A 16,831-nucleotide genomic window follows, 5' to 3' on the forward strand; every position below is an offset into this window, starting at 1 on the left:
TGGTGGTCCCGCTGCGCTCTGGGGAGTACCTCACGTTTGGCATCCCCATAGCGGCCAGCTGCGTGGTGATCCTGCCGGCGACATCCTCGAGACGGCCAATCCAGCGGTTCACGCCATCCTTGAAATCCTTATGCTCGGCGGCCTCGTTCTTCCATAGCCGCTTCTCGGTCTCCAGCTCCTTGGCCAGGGTCCCCTCCCGGGCTTTGGCCTCCGTGAGCATCCCCTCGAGGCCCTCCAGCTTCAGCGTGAGGTCCTTGATGGACTTGTTGGCCTCGGAGAGCTCCCCGGCCCTGCTGATGGCCGCGCCCTGCGCCTCCGTCAGGGCGCCGTTGAGCGTGTCCTTCTCCCGGGACAGCTTTAGCTCCTTCACCTTCACCTTGCCGGCGTGAACCAGAGCCTGGGCATCGAGTGTCGCTGTCAAAACCGGCGGATCTCGGGTAGGGGGTCCCGAACTCTGCGTCTAAGGAGGATGGTAACAGGAGGCGGGGGACACAATGTTTACCCAGGTTTGGGCCCTCTCGATGGAGGTAATACCCTACTTCCTGCTTGATTGATCTTGATGATATGAGTATTACAAGAGTTGATCTGCCACGAGAACGTAGAGGCTAAACCCTAGAAGCTAGCCTATGATTATGATTGTTGTTGTCCTACGGACTAAACCCTCCGGTTTATATAGACACCTGAGGGGGCTAGGGTTACACAGAGTCGGTTACAAGGGAGGAGATCTACATATCCGAATTGCTAAGCTTGCCTTCCGCGCAAAGGAGAGTCCCACCCAGACACGGGACAAAGTCTTCAATCTTGTATCTTCATAGTCCAACAGTCCGGCCAAAGTATATAGTCCGGCTGTCCGACGACCCCCTAAAACAAGACTCCCTCAGTAGCCCCTGAACCAGGCTTCAATGACGATGAGTCCGGCGCGCAGATTGTCTTTGGCATTGCAAGGTGGGTTCCTCCTTCGAATACTCCATAGGAGATTTTGAACACAAGGATCGTGTCCGGCTCAGCAAAACAAATTCCAAATACCACCATAGAGAGTATAATATCCCACAAATCTAATCTGCTGACACATTTTGTAGCGTGTCATCACGCCATAGCCCGGTCATTTATTCGAACAGTTTTTCTCAACCAGCTACTACACATATCGCGAGGCGGTTTTCTTGGCACGTCTTATCGAAGCAGAGATCGTGTCCCCTTATCACGGGATTCTCATCAATACGGGTGTTGGTAACCCAACCGCGCCATTAATCACGGCGCTTGGGGAATAAGCGGGTTTACCAGGCAAGTGGGGAGGCGCTGCTACCTTTATAAGGGGATAAGGACTCCCTTTCGCACCCACGCTTTCCTCTTCTCGATCCATTCCCCATCGCTTGAGGTCCAACGCCCGAGCATTCATCTTCTCCGCCCACAAAGGCCTTTCGAAAATGTCCGGATCCGGAGCAGGAGGCAAGTGGATGGCCTGTACCGTCCGGGAGAAGGATATCAAAAAGCTTCGGGAGGCCGGGTACCTGGCCAAGAAAATCAGCCACCGTCTCCCGACGGCGGGACAGATCGTCCCTTCTCCGGAGCCCCACGAGAGGGTTGTGTTCCTCCCTCATTTTGTCCGCGGGCTAGGGTTTCCGCTCCACCCGTTCGTTCGCGGCATCATGTATTATTACGGGATCGATTTTCATGATCTATCCCCCAATTCCTTCCTCAACATCTCGACATTCATCGTCGTGTGCGAGGCTTTTCTCTGCATCTCGCCACACTTCGGCTTATGGCTGAAGATCTTTAATGTGCAGCCCAAGGTAGTGAGCAGAGAGCATGCCGAGTGCGGGGGCACCATGGTGAGCAGGATGCCCAATGTCACATGGCCGACAGGTACCTTTAATAATTCCGTCAAAGAGTGCTAACGGCAGTGGTTTTACATCACTGAGCCGCGCGGCACGGAATGGGCCGCCGCTCCCGAGTTTCGATCGGGAGCCCCTCTGCGGCTTACGTCCTGGCCTAAGAAAGGCCTGAACTGGTCTTCGTCCGACGAACTATCGGTGCTCCAGATGCGCGTTAATGATATGGAAGACAAGAACATCGAACTTGTCAATGTAGTCCAGGTGATGTTAGTTCGTCGGATCCTGCCTTGTCAACACCGGACTTGCAACCTATGGGAGTTTGATCCGGCCAAGCACTAGATCCTGCGAGAGCTCTTTGTCTCCTCGCACAAAGACATCTGGAAGGTGCTTTTCAAGTCCGGCAAATCATGGCCGGACTCGGCCGAGGACCGCAGGTACCAACTGTCCCGCCCTGCAAGCTCGGTAAGTTATTATATGTTTTATCCGCATAACCCAAGGGAAATGCTTACTGTGTTCTCCTCAACTCCCCTAGGGCTGGACGAAGAAGGCGGAGCGGATCCACTGTCCGGCCCCGCTGCCCGAAGGACCGGCCGACCCACTTCTGACGAAGATGATGGTCCTGGTGCCGTACAAGGCGCCGAAGAAGAAGGCCGAGAAGGAGGCCAAAAAGACCCGGGGTGGCCTTCGTCGCCGCGGCACTTCAGACACAATATCCGAAGGTTCCAACGCCCGTTCTGCCTCTGATGAGGATGAGGAGGAGGAGGAAGACAAATCCCCAACTGGGGGAAGAAAGAAGAGGGCGGCCTCCATACACTTGGAAGCCGAGTCACCTAAAAGGGGAAAAGCTCCTCTTCCGGAAGAGTCCACTACCGCCGCCGACAACAGCCCCGCGTGGGATCCCAGGGCCCAGCCCCTGGTGAACTCGTGAGTATAAAATCCGAACACATTTATGCGTCTAGTCTTATCATGGCGTAATATTTTGACCTAGGCCATATTTTTTGTAGTCCGGCGAGGTCCCGCACCGAACAATCCTCATCGGAAGATTTGCTGAGCTCGGATGCTATGGAGAGCGGGACGCCCCCGAAGGCCCCTTCCCTGAAACATGTGGATAACACCGAGGCTTCGTCCCAGAAGGACTCCAGCCAAGGAGGGGAGGAAGAGATCGTGAAAACGGCGCCTGGAGGTCAAACTTCAGAGGCCGGAGACATGGGGGAGAAGATTCCCCAGGGAGTCGCCGGCTGGAGCCATCTTGAATTCGGCTCCCATCCGGACGCAATTCCGGAGACCCATACGGCTCCAGAATCAAGCAGGCGGCCTCCCTCGGCTGAAGGGGGCGTGCCTGTTTCATCGGCAATCTCTGTCCAACCAGAGGTGTCGGATGCTTTGTTGGCGGCACTGAAGAGCGCCTCCATCGTCGATGAACACCGTGCCCTTATGGGTGCGGTGATTGAGAAGATTCAGTCTGCTGAGAGTGGACTGAATGAAGCCTGCGTCAGCCTTATAAGATGCTTTGAGGTATGTTTGATGAGGTTGCAAAGAATGTCATAGTATGGATAGTAGCCCCTGATACACTGTTCGGTGAAAGAAAGAACCGGACAGAGGATCAAATTTTATGTTCGCAGGAAGACTCACTTGGTGAAATCTATGTCTCTTTTATAAGCAGGCATCTGCAGCAGCTGCTACCTCTCATATTGCGGAGGTCTCCGGACTGAATCAAAGTCTGGAGCGGACCAAAGAGGAACTTGGCCAGTTGAAGAGGCAGTTGGAAGATAAGCAAGGTATGCGCAAGCCTTGTTTGCGTTTGGTGCGAACGAATTTCTAGGATGATAAAATATGTTCCCTGGTTTTCTCTAGGGACGGTGACCAAAGTCGAGGCTCTTAAGAAGGCTGTGGCCGAGGCCGAGGAAAAGGCAGCCGAAGAGCAGGCTCTTCGTGAGAAGCACGAGGCCAGGGTTATAGAAGCTGAGCAGAAGCTTCAAGAGGCCGTTAAGAAATGCGAGACCTTGGAGCAGAGTTTAACGGAGAAAGAATCCGAACTCACCAGGGCTCATCAGGCCGCACGCGATGCTCAGGGGCAAACCCAAGGCGCCCTACAGGAGATCCAAGAGGCGAGGAAGATCGCGGCGGGTAAGGCTCTTTTCCATGTAAATCGAGTGTTTGAGGAGAAAATCATGTTTCTAATTTTGAGTTCGGATTTCTCCAGGGGTGTTTGCGGGATTGCCCCGCAGCATATCGGATGCCGCCCAATTCTACCGAGCCGAAGAAAGGAACACTGCGGATAGGCTCTTCTGGTCGCAGTATCTGGCACCGAATTATCCGGTGCCCTTTGCCGATCAACTGAAACAGCTGATCGAACTGCATAAGGCGGCGGAACTAGCCATGAAGGATTTGATTATCCGGCTATGGCCCGCCGAGCCGATCCCAACCAGCTACTTCGGGCTCGTGAAGCGGCTTGTAAGTGCCTTCCCTCGACTTGACGTCATCAAGCGGTCGGTCTATATAGAGGGTGCGTGAATGGCCTTCGCCTGCGCAAAGGTGCACTAGGGGAAGATGGATGCTGAAAAGTTGGTGACCGAGGGACCGCCAGAGGGGAAGGAGCACCGCAAGCCAGAATTATATTATGAAAGTGTCCTGAAAGGATCCTATCTTGCAGCGGAGTTATGCACCAAGGACGTTATATTTCCATGAATGCAAATCATGTTGTCCTTTGTAATCTTTGAACAAGGTCTATTATTTATTGCCTGTTATATAAAAGTTTACCCTCCTGCGTGGCCGTTTTATATATTAATCCTGAGAGTTGGCCAGTCATCGGCTTCTGCCCCCACGTAGGAAGTACGGGGGTGTTCGGGATAAACCTGATCACTCTTTATCCCAGTTTTGGGTCCTTCGAAGGAGGTGTTCAGCACAACGAACCAGGCAATCAGACTATAGGGCTTTATCACTCTCACTTAGCCATAGGAGCTTTAGGAAAGGAAGGTAGGCGCAGCCCCTGGTGTTCGGAATACCACACGGGGGGCTATATAAGCTTCTGATCGGAAGAAAAACCGATCCATCGCACGCTGCATTGGTTATGGCATTATGCGGGAGAAATCCTTAAAGATTTTACAACCTCTCGAACAGCTGACCAGCTCTCGCCATATCATGACAGTCAGATTTCAGCTTTCTCTACTGAGGTGCTCGTCCGGAAGAACCGGGACACAATCGCAGTAGTTCTCCCTGTGCCGCCTTAGCCGATATAGCGGCACGTAAGGCAACAAAACATGGGAGCCGGGCGAACCCAACATTTGACCCAAGACATGATTCGGAGCTGATGCATATAATGCTATAAGTTCGGGGTGCCGAACTTCCATGAAAGCGTTCGGACTTTATTGCCGTATTATGGGTAAAACGAAGTCCCTGGCATATTTAAGGCATATCGCGGTGTACCGATGCCACTTGACAGAAGAATTTCAATAAGAATTATCAGCAGATAAACGTTATATAAATCCGCATATCGTATTTGAATAGTACGTCGATGCGTATGAGTACGGGTAATGCGATAAAAAAAGAAATATGACTGTGGAACCTGCTGAGACCAGGGGGAAGAAGCTGTATGCGGATCCGGAGTATAGTCGGATGGTCACCGCGGGGAATATCTAAGGATTCTCTTTCGTGTTCGAGCTGCTTCCATATCGCCAGTCCTAGTATGCGCAAAGTTGAACCTGCAAGGAAAATATAAGAAATGCTTGTTTGCCGCAGAGCGGTTGAGCCGCTGTATGCGGCCTATCCTGGCCTTCGCCAGGGTGTTTTTAATTGAGCTCTGGACGAGCCTTTTTATTCTGCTGCAAAGTAGTTCAGAGCCTTTGGCGATATCCGGGAGCCTGGCCGTCGACTCGAGGTTCGATTGAGAGGTGCCACTAGTTGCTCCTGCTATTAAAGCACCTGTATACTTTTTGGTGCCAAGGGAAAGTTCGGCCCTGCCATTAACCGTGATGACGCCGCGCAGACCGGGCATCTTGAGCTTATGATAGGCATAATGTGGCACCGCGTTGAATCGAGCAAACGTGGTTCGTCTGAGCAGTGCCTGATAATTGCCGCGAAAGGGGACGATGTCAAAGATTAACTCTTCGACACGGTAATTGTCTGGTGATCCAAAGACCACCTTAATTGCGATGGAGCCTGTACAGCTGGCCTCCACACCTGGTATAATACCTCTAAAGGTGGTTTTAGTGGGTTTGATCACCGAGTGATCGATGCCCAACTTGCGCACTGTGTCCTGGTAAAGCAGGTTTAGACTGCTGCCTCCGTCCATAAGGACTCGTGTGAGGTGGAACCCGTCAATTATTGGGTCGAGGACTAGTGCGGCCGGATTGCCCTGATTGGTGTTAACCGGACGATCCGTGCGGTTGAAGGTGATCGGCCTGAGTTTATATTGTGGGACGACTGGTTCCGTTAAGTCGATATCCCTAAGGGTGCGCATCCGGTCTGGGTTGGGAGTGTGGGTGCCGTTTACCACGTTCACCGTTTGGATTTGCGGGGGGAATTTCTTTTGCCCTCCTGTACTTGGTGGTCTGGGCTCCTCGTCGCCATCATCGCTTTGAGACTCTTTATCCTTGTTTTTGGCGCCTGACCTGCCGACTTGTTTGAAGACCCAGCATTCTCTGTTGGTATGATTGGCTAGTGTTCCTGAGGTGCCATGAATTTGGCATGGGCGGTCGAGTATGCGGTCCAGACTGGATGGACCTGAATTGTCATTTTTTAGTGGCCCCTTCCGCTGGCTGGACTTAGAGCCACTAAATCCGGCATTGACTGTCGTATCTTCGGCGTTTTTACCATGTTTGCGGCGCTTGTGTTTATTGCGTCGGAGTTTGCCGTTGCTATCTCTGGCCTTTGATGTGCCAGGGTTGCTTGCTGTGTTGCTGCTACAGGCCAACCAGCTATCTTCGCCCGCGCAAAAGCGGGTCATGAGTGTCGTGAGGGCTGCCATGGATTTTGGCTTCTCTTGGCCGAGATGTCGGGCGAGCCACTCGTCACGGATGTTATGCTTAAAGGCCGCTAGCCTTCAGCATCCGGACAATCGACAATTTGGTTCTTTTTAGTTAGGAACCGAGTCCAGAATTTCCTGGCTGACTCTCCGGGCTGTTGCGTTATGTGACTTAAATCGTCAGCATCCGGTGGCCGCACATAAGTGCCCTGGAAGTTGTCCAGGAATGCGTCTGCCAGGTTCTCCCAACTTCCGATGGAGTTTGTCGGCAAGCTATTCAGCCAATGCCGAGCCGACCCTTTGAGTTTCAGCGGCAGATACTTGATGGCGTGTAGATCATCCCCGCGGGCCATGTGAATGTGGAGGAAGAAGTCTTCTATCCATACCGCGGGGTCTGTAGTACCACATATGAGTCAATGCTCGCGGGTTTAAACCCTTCTAGGAATTCATGATCCATTACTTTATCAGTGAAGCATAGGGGGTGTGCGGCGCCTCTGTGCCTGGCTATATCACGAGGCAGTTCATACGAGTCTTGTCTGCTGTGCTCGGCCCGGCCAGATTTTCTTTTAGTGTATTCGGCGTGACGGTAGTCGTTACGCGTTCGGGCGCGCCCACGTGATCCGTAGATCGATCTTTTATGCCCTGCTTTGTTTTCCAATACGTCTGTCAGGTCATGCGTGTTGCCCCGGGCCTTGGTGTTTGTGTTTAATCGGCGACGGGGTGCGGGCTGGACTTCGGCTTGTCATGCCGTTTTTCCTCGGCCACGAGGTGGCCGGTCAGCCGCATCATACGCTGGAAGCGTAGGTTTTAATGCTTCCTCCTTGAGTTGGGGTAGCAACCTGTGCTTTGGGTAACTTTTGGTTGGGCGTTTGAGTTCGTATTCCTCGGCCGCCAGGACCTCAGTCCATCTATCCGCTAGCAGATCTTGGTCAGCTTGAAGTTGTTGTTGCTTTTTCTTCAGGCTTTTTGCTGTGGCTATAAGCCGGCGCTTGAAGCGCTCCTGCTTGACGGGATCCCCAGGCACGATAAATTCTTCGTCGCCGAGGCTCTCCTCATCTTCGGAGAGAGGCATGTAATTGCCATCCTCTAATTCTCCGTCTGATGCATGTTCCTTAGGGCTAGCTTGCCCATCCTCCGGCTCAAAATCTGGCTGGAGGGGATTGTCTTCGTCTTCGGCACTGTCCGCAGCATTGTTGTCTCTTGTACCGGTATCGCCGTTTTTCCTATGGCGGGGCTTAGAGCGGCGCCGTTGGCACCGGTGCTTAGATTGCTTCTCGAGGGGATTATCCTTCGTTGCCTTATTGCCATCGCTTTCTTTGGGGGTGTCCACCATGTATATATCATATGATGAGGTGGCAGTCCAGCGCCCTGTGGGCGGTGGTTCCTGTTCTTCTCCTACATCGTCGTCCATGCCGTCGATGTCTTCGAAGCCAAAATCAAGCATGTCGGTTAGATCGTCGACAGTGGCTATTAAGTGGGTGGTGGGTGGGGAACAAATTTCTTCGTTGTCCGCTTCCCACTCAAGCCGGACAGAGTTCGGCCAAGGGCCTCCTGACAAGGAGAGAGACCTTAATGAATTTAGCACATCGCCCAGGGGCGAGTGCTGAAAGATATCCGCGGAGGAAAACTCCATGATCGGCGCCCAATCAGATTCGATAGGCACTGACGCAGGCGGTTCGGAGTCCGTGGTTGGGGATGAATCCAAGAGTCCGGCAACACAGGTCTCGTAGGAGGTGAAGTCAGTATTCGGCTCTATCGCCACTGAGTGTGTGGCTTCCGTGGCGGGGTCCATCCACCCGTCCTCGGACAGCGCAATCTGCTCCGGATTGAGGGCCGGGGTAGCCACAGGTGTGATTTCCCGAACACCATCCGACGACAGAGCTAAGTCATGCCCGTCGTGACTGTGCAGCGCACCTGACATGGGCTCGAATCAGTCAAAGATCAAGTCTCTGCGGATGTCGGCAGTATAGTTTAAGCTTCCAAACCTAACCTGACGGCCAGGGGCGTAGCTCTCGATCTGCTCCAGATGGCCAAGCGAGTTGGCCCGCAAGGCGAAGCCGCCGAATACGAAGATCTGTCCGGGGAGAAAAACCTCACCCTGGATCGCATCGTTGCCGATGATCGAAGGAGCCATCAAGCCTTATGGTGACGGCACAGTGGAACTCTCAATGAAAGCACCACTGTCGGTGTCAAAACCGGCGGATCTCGGGTAGGGGGTCCCGAACTGTGCGTCTAACGCGGATGGTAATAGGAGGCGGGGGACACAATGTTTACCCAGGTTCGGGCCCTCTCGATGGAGGTAATACCCTACTTCCTGCTTGATTGATCTTGATGATATGAGTATTACCAGAGTTGATCTACCACGAGATCGTAGAGGCTAAACTCTAGAAGCTAGCCTATGATTATGATTGTTGTTGTCCTACGGACTAAACCCTCCGGTTTATATAGACACCGGAGGGGGCTAGGGTTACACAGAGTCGGTTACAAGGGAGGAGATCTACATATCCGAATTGCTAAGCTTGCCTTCCACGCAAAGGAGAGTCCTACCCGGACACGGGATGAAGTCTTCAATCTTGTATCTTCATAGTCCAACAGTCCGGCCAAAGTATATAGTCCGGCTGTTAGAGGACCCCCTAATCGATGACTCCCTCATCGAGCACCTCCCGGTGCCCCTGCTCCAGCTCTCGGGTCCGCTGCATGACAAGCTTCTCCACCTACTCGTCCTTGGCGCGGAGTTTGGCATCAAGATCTGCCTCGCGTTTGGCGAGGTCCTCCTCCTGGCAGTTCAGTGCGGCCTCGTGCTGGGTCCGGGCAGCCTCGGCGGCGGCGGCCAAGTTCTTCGCCGTCTCTTGGGCCTTCTCAACGTTGGCCAGCTTCATGGTGAGCTCCACATCACGCTTGGCCAGCTTGCCCTGGGTGGCCTTTAGCTCGTCGCGAGCCTGGCGGAACCAGTCCTGCGTCTCGGCGACGCGCTCCTGGAGGTCCACCTCCGCCTTCTCCACCACCGCCATCCTGGACCTAGCTTTGTCCGGGCGGGCACGGTGGAGCGCCTGGAGCCTCCGGAAGTTGACACCCATGGCCTGGAGCGGCCGCTCCTCCTGGGAGCCGTCGCCACCAACGCTCGGCTCGTCGACGACCTTGAGTCTGGCGGAGGCGAGCACTTCGTCGTCGAACACCTCTCCCTCGATGGGGGCCCTGGTGCTCGACGCGCCGGGGAGGTGGACGAAGAGATTGTCGCTCATCTTCAGGTACTTGCCGGAGCCGGAAGCAGCGGAGGAGGAAGGATGGTCATCGACCACCTCCTCCTTGGCGGTGGCCTTGCCGGGCTCCCCGGCAGGCCCTTTGGCGGCGTCCTCCGCGGCGCCCCTGGCGGCCTCCTCGGCGGCGATATTCTTGGCCTCCGCCGTGGCGTCCTTGGTCATGTCCTCGATGACGGTGTCCAGGTCCTCCCGGTCCGTCGAGAGAGTATCTGGATATCAAGAAGAGGGTGGGGTAGAGCCAAGATCAAAGATTCAAAAAGAAGATAAAAAGCAGGGACGAAGGGTGAACGATTTACCAGTGCCAAGCTAGGAAGCAGAAGTCCCCTCCCCACCAACATTTGGCGCCGAGGCGAAGCCACCAGCGCCCAAGTTCTCCTCCTCCTCCATGTGCGTTGGCTCGGTGCTTTGCGCCCTTGCCGGGGACGCCCCTCGGGGTGGCGTGGTCGATGGGGCGGCGCGTTGGGAGTAGCCCTCTGCGGCTCCTCCTGCTGCTGCTCTCCTCCTGCGCACCCGGCAAGGTCAGCACCAAAGTATCATACCCCTGACACATGTCGACGAGGGGAGAGTAATGAACTTACGCTGGGGGCTGTGCCGGGGGCTCCTGTCAGGGCTGCTCAATACCACCAGTGGCGCCCTCGAAGTACCAGCCGGGGGCTGGCCGCCCGCCAAGGCCTTGGCCCTCTTCACTCTCTGGGCCAGCGTCTTCGTGTCCCTGCAAAGACGAAGACAAGTCAAGACAAGTGGCACAGATTGAGGAAACAGGGATGGCGAAAAAAAGCAGGATGCTTACGCGTCATCCACCTCCTCCTCTGTTGCCTTCCTCTTCCTTCTGGGGCTAAGTGACCTGAAGTCCAAGGTGACCCCCGCGTCAACGTCTGCCGGAGGAGGGGAGGAGGGCGGAGTCAGGACGCGCTTGGACGAAGAGGAGGCAGATGATTTCTTCTTCGCCACCGCGGCCTTCACCACCTTCTTCGCCGCCGCGGCCCTCGTCTGACGCGCGGACTCCTCCGGGGATTTCGGCCGCTGCGCGGCCTTGACGGGCCGAACCGGCTCGCCGAAAGTGGCCCGGCGCAGGACTCGCCCTCTCCCCGTGGCCGGAGGGTCAACAGCCCCAGCCTCCTCCGATGACGACTCGTCGGCCGCATCCTCGACCAGAGGAGCCTCGGTGCCGGCGCTGCTGGCCCCTCCAGTGGCCGCCGCCCACCGGGCGAGCTCCTCCTCCTCCGCGGCTGTTGCAGCCCTGTCCTCCACACCACCAGTGCTGCCGGCTTCCTCGGCAAGCTTCGCCTCCATCGCCCTGGCGGCGATGTAGTCCAGCTCCGCCTGGGTGGTGTCCTAGACGAGCTGCCGCTCGGCGTCGGCATTGACGTATCCCTCGTGCAGGGTGTCGAAGAACTGCTACACCTGGATGTCCTCTGGCTCGACCCAGCTCGGGTCAGGGCCATGCGCGTTGCAATCTGGCATCATGGCGATGATGTTGGTCCGGCGCGAATTATTGCACAGCGGGACCACTCCCGCCGGCAACTTGAACAAGGGCCCCTTGAAGACCTTGCCGGCCTTCGCAGCGGCCCTCACGGCCTTGCCGGTCCGCTCAAACTCGCCGTCGTGGCCCACATCGAGCTGGAAGAGTCGCTGGCAGAAATGGGCATGCCCCATCAATGTGAAATTGTGGTCAAGGCCGGGGCGAAGCCGCATGATGTCGGCGGGGTTCATGAAAAGCCAGGCCGGCCTCCCCTTGTTGTGCAGTGGAGTGATCCGGCGGCGGATGAAGTCTGCCCCGATCATCTCAATGGTGAGCCCGGCCTCGGTGAGCCGAAGGATCCTGGTGCTGGCGGTCGTGAGCTTCTCGTCGTCGGCATCGACGTCACTCCAATCACTTCTGCGGACCGGCGGCGTCCGACGAACTTCGCAGAATGCCGGCGAGTCCTTCTCTTCAATCCAGCACCACCGGCCACGCCACTCTTCCCACCTCTCCTTCATGGCGCCATCCGGGTACACTCCCTTGGACCTTGGGATCCAGGTGATGCAATCGGAAATGGCGCAACCTGTTTGGATCCGAGGGAATAAGTAGTGGCGGAAAAGCGCCGTGTTGGGGTGCACCCTGGCGAAACCTTCGCAGAGGTGCGCAAAAAGGGCCATGCACGCCACAGCATTTGGGGTAAAATCCAAGAGGCGGAAGCCAAAGGTGTGCATGATGTCACTGAAGAAATCACAGAAGGGAGGACAAAGCCCGCAGGAGAAATAGTCGACAAAGAAAGGGTACCGATTCGGGGCAGCCTCGGCGCAGTTCGCAGGGATGACGCGCGTGGCTGGGTGCCCCGTCTTCACCCCCCACAGGGGCTTGAAGGCGTCCCGGAGCTCGAACACATCAACTGTCGAGGGGAAGTAGGCGGACTGCGTCCGCTGCACCGCCAGCGCACTCTCCGGTGGCTCCGTCGCTCCGGCATCCTTGGCCACTCCCTTGCCCTTCGTAGATTTGGACGCCATGGCGGCTGGGGGAGGGGGGCAAAACAGAGGACGGCGGGAATGCAACGTCGGCAAGCAAGAATGAAGCTTAGGGAGGAAGGAGAATGGGGCGGCGGCTCTAAGATTGGAAGAAGGCACGGAAGGGGTAAAGTGAGCAGCGCTCCCGCGGTTATTCCTTTTTACGGGGAAGGCGCGGGCCGCCTCCTTTCCCATTAACTACGACGTGACGCGTGCGTGAAAAAACCGCATCACGCATGACCCCAACGTCATGCACGACCCTCCACGTCGCACGCGGGTCGTGGGGAAGCGCAGCGGATGAGCAGTTACTGCGGTAAAATCTGCCCCTCGTGCCCGCGCACCGTTCTCGGCCTGGCCCAACAATGTGTCGCGATTATGTGTCGCCCAGGCCCGGGGGCTCCTGTCGGTGTACAAAAGTAGGGGCTCTCCTTTTGACCCCTTTACTTGTGCACGGGCAGTCACGCCACGCGCCGCGGCCACACGAAGCAGGGCAAGGGAGGGAAGCCAGAGAAAAGCCGAAGTACTAGACAAACAAGGCAACGCCAAGGCCGAGACCACAAAAGAGCAGAGGGACGAAGTAGGTTCCCCCGGCAAGACCCTTGCCGGCGCAGCCTCAGCGGCCCTGGCAAGACTCTTGCCGGGGCGGCTCGCCCCCACCTGCGGAACGCGCCACCCTTGAGCCCACGGTTTCCAACACCATCAACTACGTTGGGCCAGGGCTGGGGAGGCATCTCTGTGATGGCATGCAGATCTTTGTGAAGACACAGAATGTTCAAGATCAGATGAGGATTGGAAGACAACGATCCTTAGGAAGATCCTTGCCGAGGAAAGCGACAAGACCCCCGGCAAGATCCTTGCCGGGGACGATGGCGCGCCACGGCAAGACCCTTGCCGGGCCACCAGGCAAGGCCCTCACCAAGGGCGTCAGCAGGGCCACTGCCAGGCCCGCACCAACCAAGTCTCCACCGCCATTCGCATGCAGCTGCCAGCCCAACTAGCTAGGCGGGCACCTGTGTGGCAACATGCAGCTTCCAGGCCAACTCAGCACACGCCTACGTGGCGGCATGTGATAACCCACAAGTATAGGGGATCGCAACAGTTTTCGAGGGTAGAGTATTCAACCCAAATTTATTGATTCGACACAAGGGGAGCCAAAGAATATTCTCAAGTATTAGCAGTTGAGTTGTCAATTCAACCACACCTAGATAACTTAGTATCTGCAGCAAAGTATTTAGTAGCAAAGTAATATGATAGTAGTGGTAACGGTAACAAAAGTAACGGTAGCAAAAGTAATATTTTTGGTGTTTTGTAGTGATTGTAATAGTAGCAACGGGAAAGTAAATAAGCGATAACCAATATAGGAAAAGCTCGTAGGCATTGGATCGGTGATGGAAAAGTATGTCGGATGCGGTTCATCATGTAACAATCATAACATAGGGTGACATAGAACTAGCTCCAATTCATCAATGTAATGTAGGCATGTATTCCGAATATAGTCATATGTGCTTATGGAAAACAACTTGCATGACATCTTTTGTCCTACCCTCCCGTGGCAGCGGGGTCCTAACGGAAACTAAGGGATATTAAAGCCTCCTTTTAATAGAGAACCGAAACAAAGCATTAGCAAATAGTGAATACATGAACTCCTCAAACTACGGTCATCACCGGGAGTGGTCCCGATTATTGTCACTTCGGGGTTGCCGGATCATAACACATAGTAGGTGACTATAGACTTGCAAGATAGGATCAAGAACACACATATATTCATGAAAACACGATAGGTTCAGATCTGAAATCATGGCACTCGGGCCCTAGTGACAAGCATTAAGCATAGCAAAGTCATAGCAACATCAATCTCAGAACATAGTGGATACTAGGGATCAAACCCTAACAAAACTAACTCGATTACATGATAGATCTCATCCAACCCATCACCGTCCAGCAAACCTACGATGGAATTACTCACGCACGGTGGTGAGCATCATGAAATTGGTGATGGAGGATGGTTGATGATGACGACGGCGACGAATCCCCCTCTCCGGAGCCCCGAACGGACTCCAGATCAGCCCTCCCGAGAGGTTTTAGGGCTTGGCGGCGGTTCCGTATAGTAAAACACGATGATTTCTTCTCCTTGATTTTTTTCTCCCCGAAAGCAAATATATAGAGTTGGAGTTGGCGTCGGAGGAGCTCCAGGGGGTCCACGAGGTAGGGGGACGCGCCTTAGGGGGTGGCGCCCCCCACCCTCGTGGACAGGGTGTGGGCCCCCTGGTCTTCATCTTTGGCAAGGATTTTTTATTATTTCCAAATAGAAGTTCCGTGGAGTTTCAGGTCATTCCGAGAACTTTTGTTTCTGCACATAAATAACACCATGGCAATTCTGCTGAAAACAGCGTTAGTCCGGGTTAGTTCCATTCAAATCATGCAAGTTAGAGTCCAAAACAAGGGCAAAAGTGTTTGGAAAAGTAGATACGTCGGAGACATATCAACTCCCCCAAGCTTAAACCTTTGCTTGTCCTCAAGCAATTCAGTTGACAAACTGAAAGTGATAAAGAAAAACTTTTAAAAACTCTGTTTGCTCTTGTTGTTGTAAATATGTAAAGCTAGCATTCAAGTCTTCAGCAAAGATTATGACTAACCACATTTGCAATCACTCCTAGGTCTCATGTTTACTCATATCAATGGCATAATCAACTAGCGAGCGATAATAATAAATCTCGAATGACAACACTTTCTCAAAACAATCATAATATAATATAACAAGATGGTATCTCGCTAGCCTTTTCTGAGACCGCAAAACATAAATGCAGAGCACCTTTAAAGATCAAGGACTGACTAGACATTGTAATTCATGGTAAAAGAGATCCTGTCATAGTCATACGCAATATAAATTAATAGTAATGGATGCAAATGACAGTTGTGCTCTCCGGCTAGTGCTTTTTAATAAGAGGGTGATGACTCAACATAAAAGTAAATGGATAGGCCCTTCGTAGAGGGAAGCAGGGATTTGTAGAGGTGCCAGAGCTCGGTTTTGAAATAGAGATAAATAATATTTTGAGCGGCATACTTTCATTGTCAACATAACAACCAAAAGATGGCGATATCTTCCATGCTACACACATTATAGGCGGTTCCCAAACAGAATGGTAGATTTTATACTCCCCCTCCACCAACAAGCATCAATCCATGACTTGCTCGAAACAACGAGTGTCTCAAACTAGCAACAGTCCCAGGGGGAGTTTTGTTTGCAATTATTTTGATTTAGTTTGCATAAAGCATGGGACTGGGCATCCCGGTGACCAGCCATTTTCTCGTGAATGAGGAGCGGAGTCCACTCCTCTTGAGAATAACCCGCCTAACATGGAAGATAAGGGCAGCCCTAGTTGATACATGAGCTATTCGAGTATACAAAACAGAATGTTTATTTGAAGGTGTAGAGTTTGGCACATACAAATTTACTTGGAACGGTAGGTAGATACCGCATATAGGAAGGTATGGTGGACTCATATGGAATAACTTTGGGGTTTAAGGGATTGGATGCACAAGCAATATTCCCGCTTAGTACAAGTGAAGGCTAGCAAAAGACTGGGAAGCGACCAACTAGAGAGAGACACCAGTCATGAACATGCATTAAAATTAATAAACATTGGATGCAAGCATGAGTAGGATATAATCCACCATGAACATAAATATCGTGAAGGCTATGTTGATTTGTTTCAACTACATGTGTGAACATGTGCCAAGTCAAGTCACTTAAATCATTCAAAGGAGGATACCACCCCATCATACCACATCACAACCATTTTAATAGCATGTTGGCACGCAAGGTAAACCATTATAACTCACAGCTAATCAAGCATGGCACGAGCAACTATGATCTCTAATTGTCATTGCAAACATGTTTATTCATAATAAGCTGAATCAGGAACGATGAACTCATCATATTTACAAAAACAAGCGGGGTCGAGTTCATACCAGCTTTTCTCATCTCAGTCAGTCCATCATATATCATCATAATTGCCTTTCACTTGCACGACCGAACGGAGTGAATAATAATAAGAGTGCACGTGCATTGGACTAAGCTGGAATCTGCGAGCATTCAATAAACAGGAGAAGACAAGGCAATATGGGCTCTTGGTTAAATCAACAATAATGCATATAAGAGCCACTTCAACAATTTAATCATGGTCTTCTCCTATCGACCCCCAAAGAAAAGAAAAGAAAAGAAAAGAAATAAAAACTATTTACACGGGAAAGCTCCCAGCAAGCAAAAGAAGAACGGGAAATATTTTTGG

The sequence above is a fragment of the Aegilops tauschii genome, chromosome 6, assembly GCF_002575655.3.
Source record: "Aegilops tauschii subsp. strangulata cultivar AL8/78 chromosome 6, Aet v6.0, whole genome shotgun sequence".
NCBI lineage: Eukaryota > Viridiplantae > Streptophyta > Magnoliopsida > Poales > Poaceae > Aegilops > Aegilops tauschii.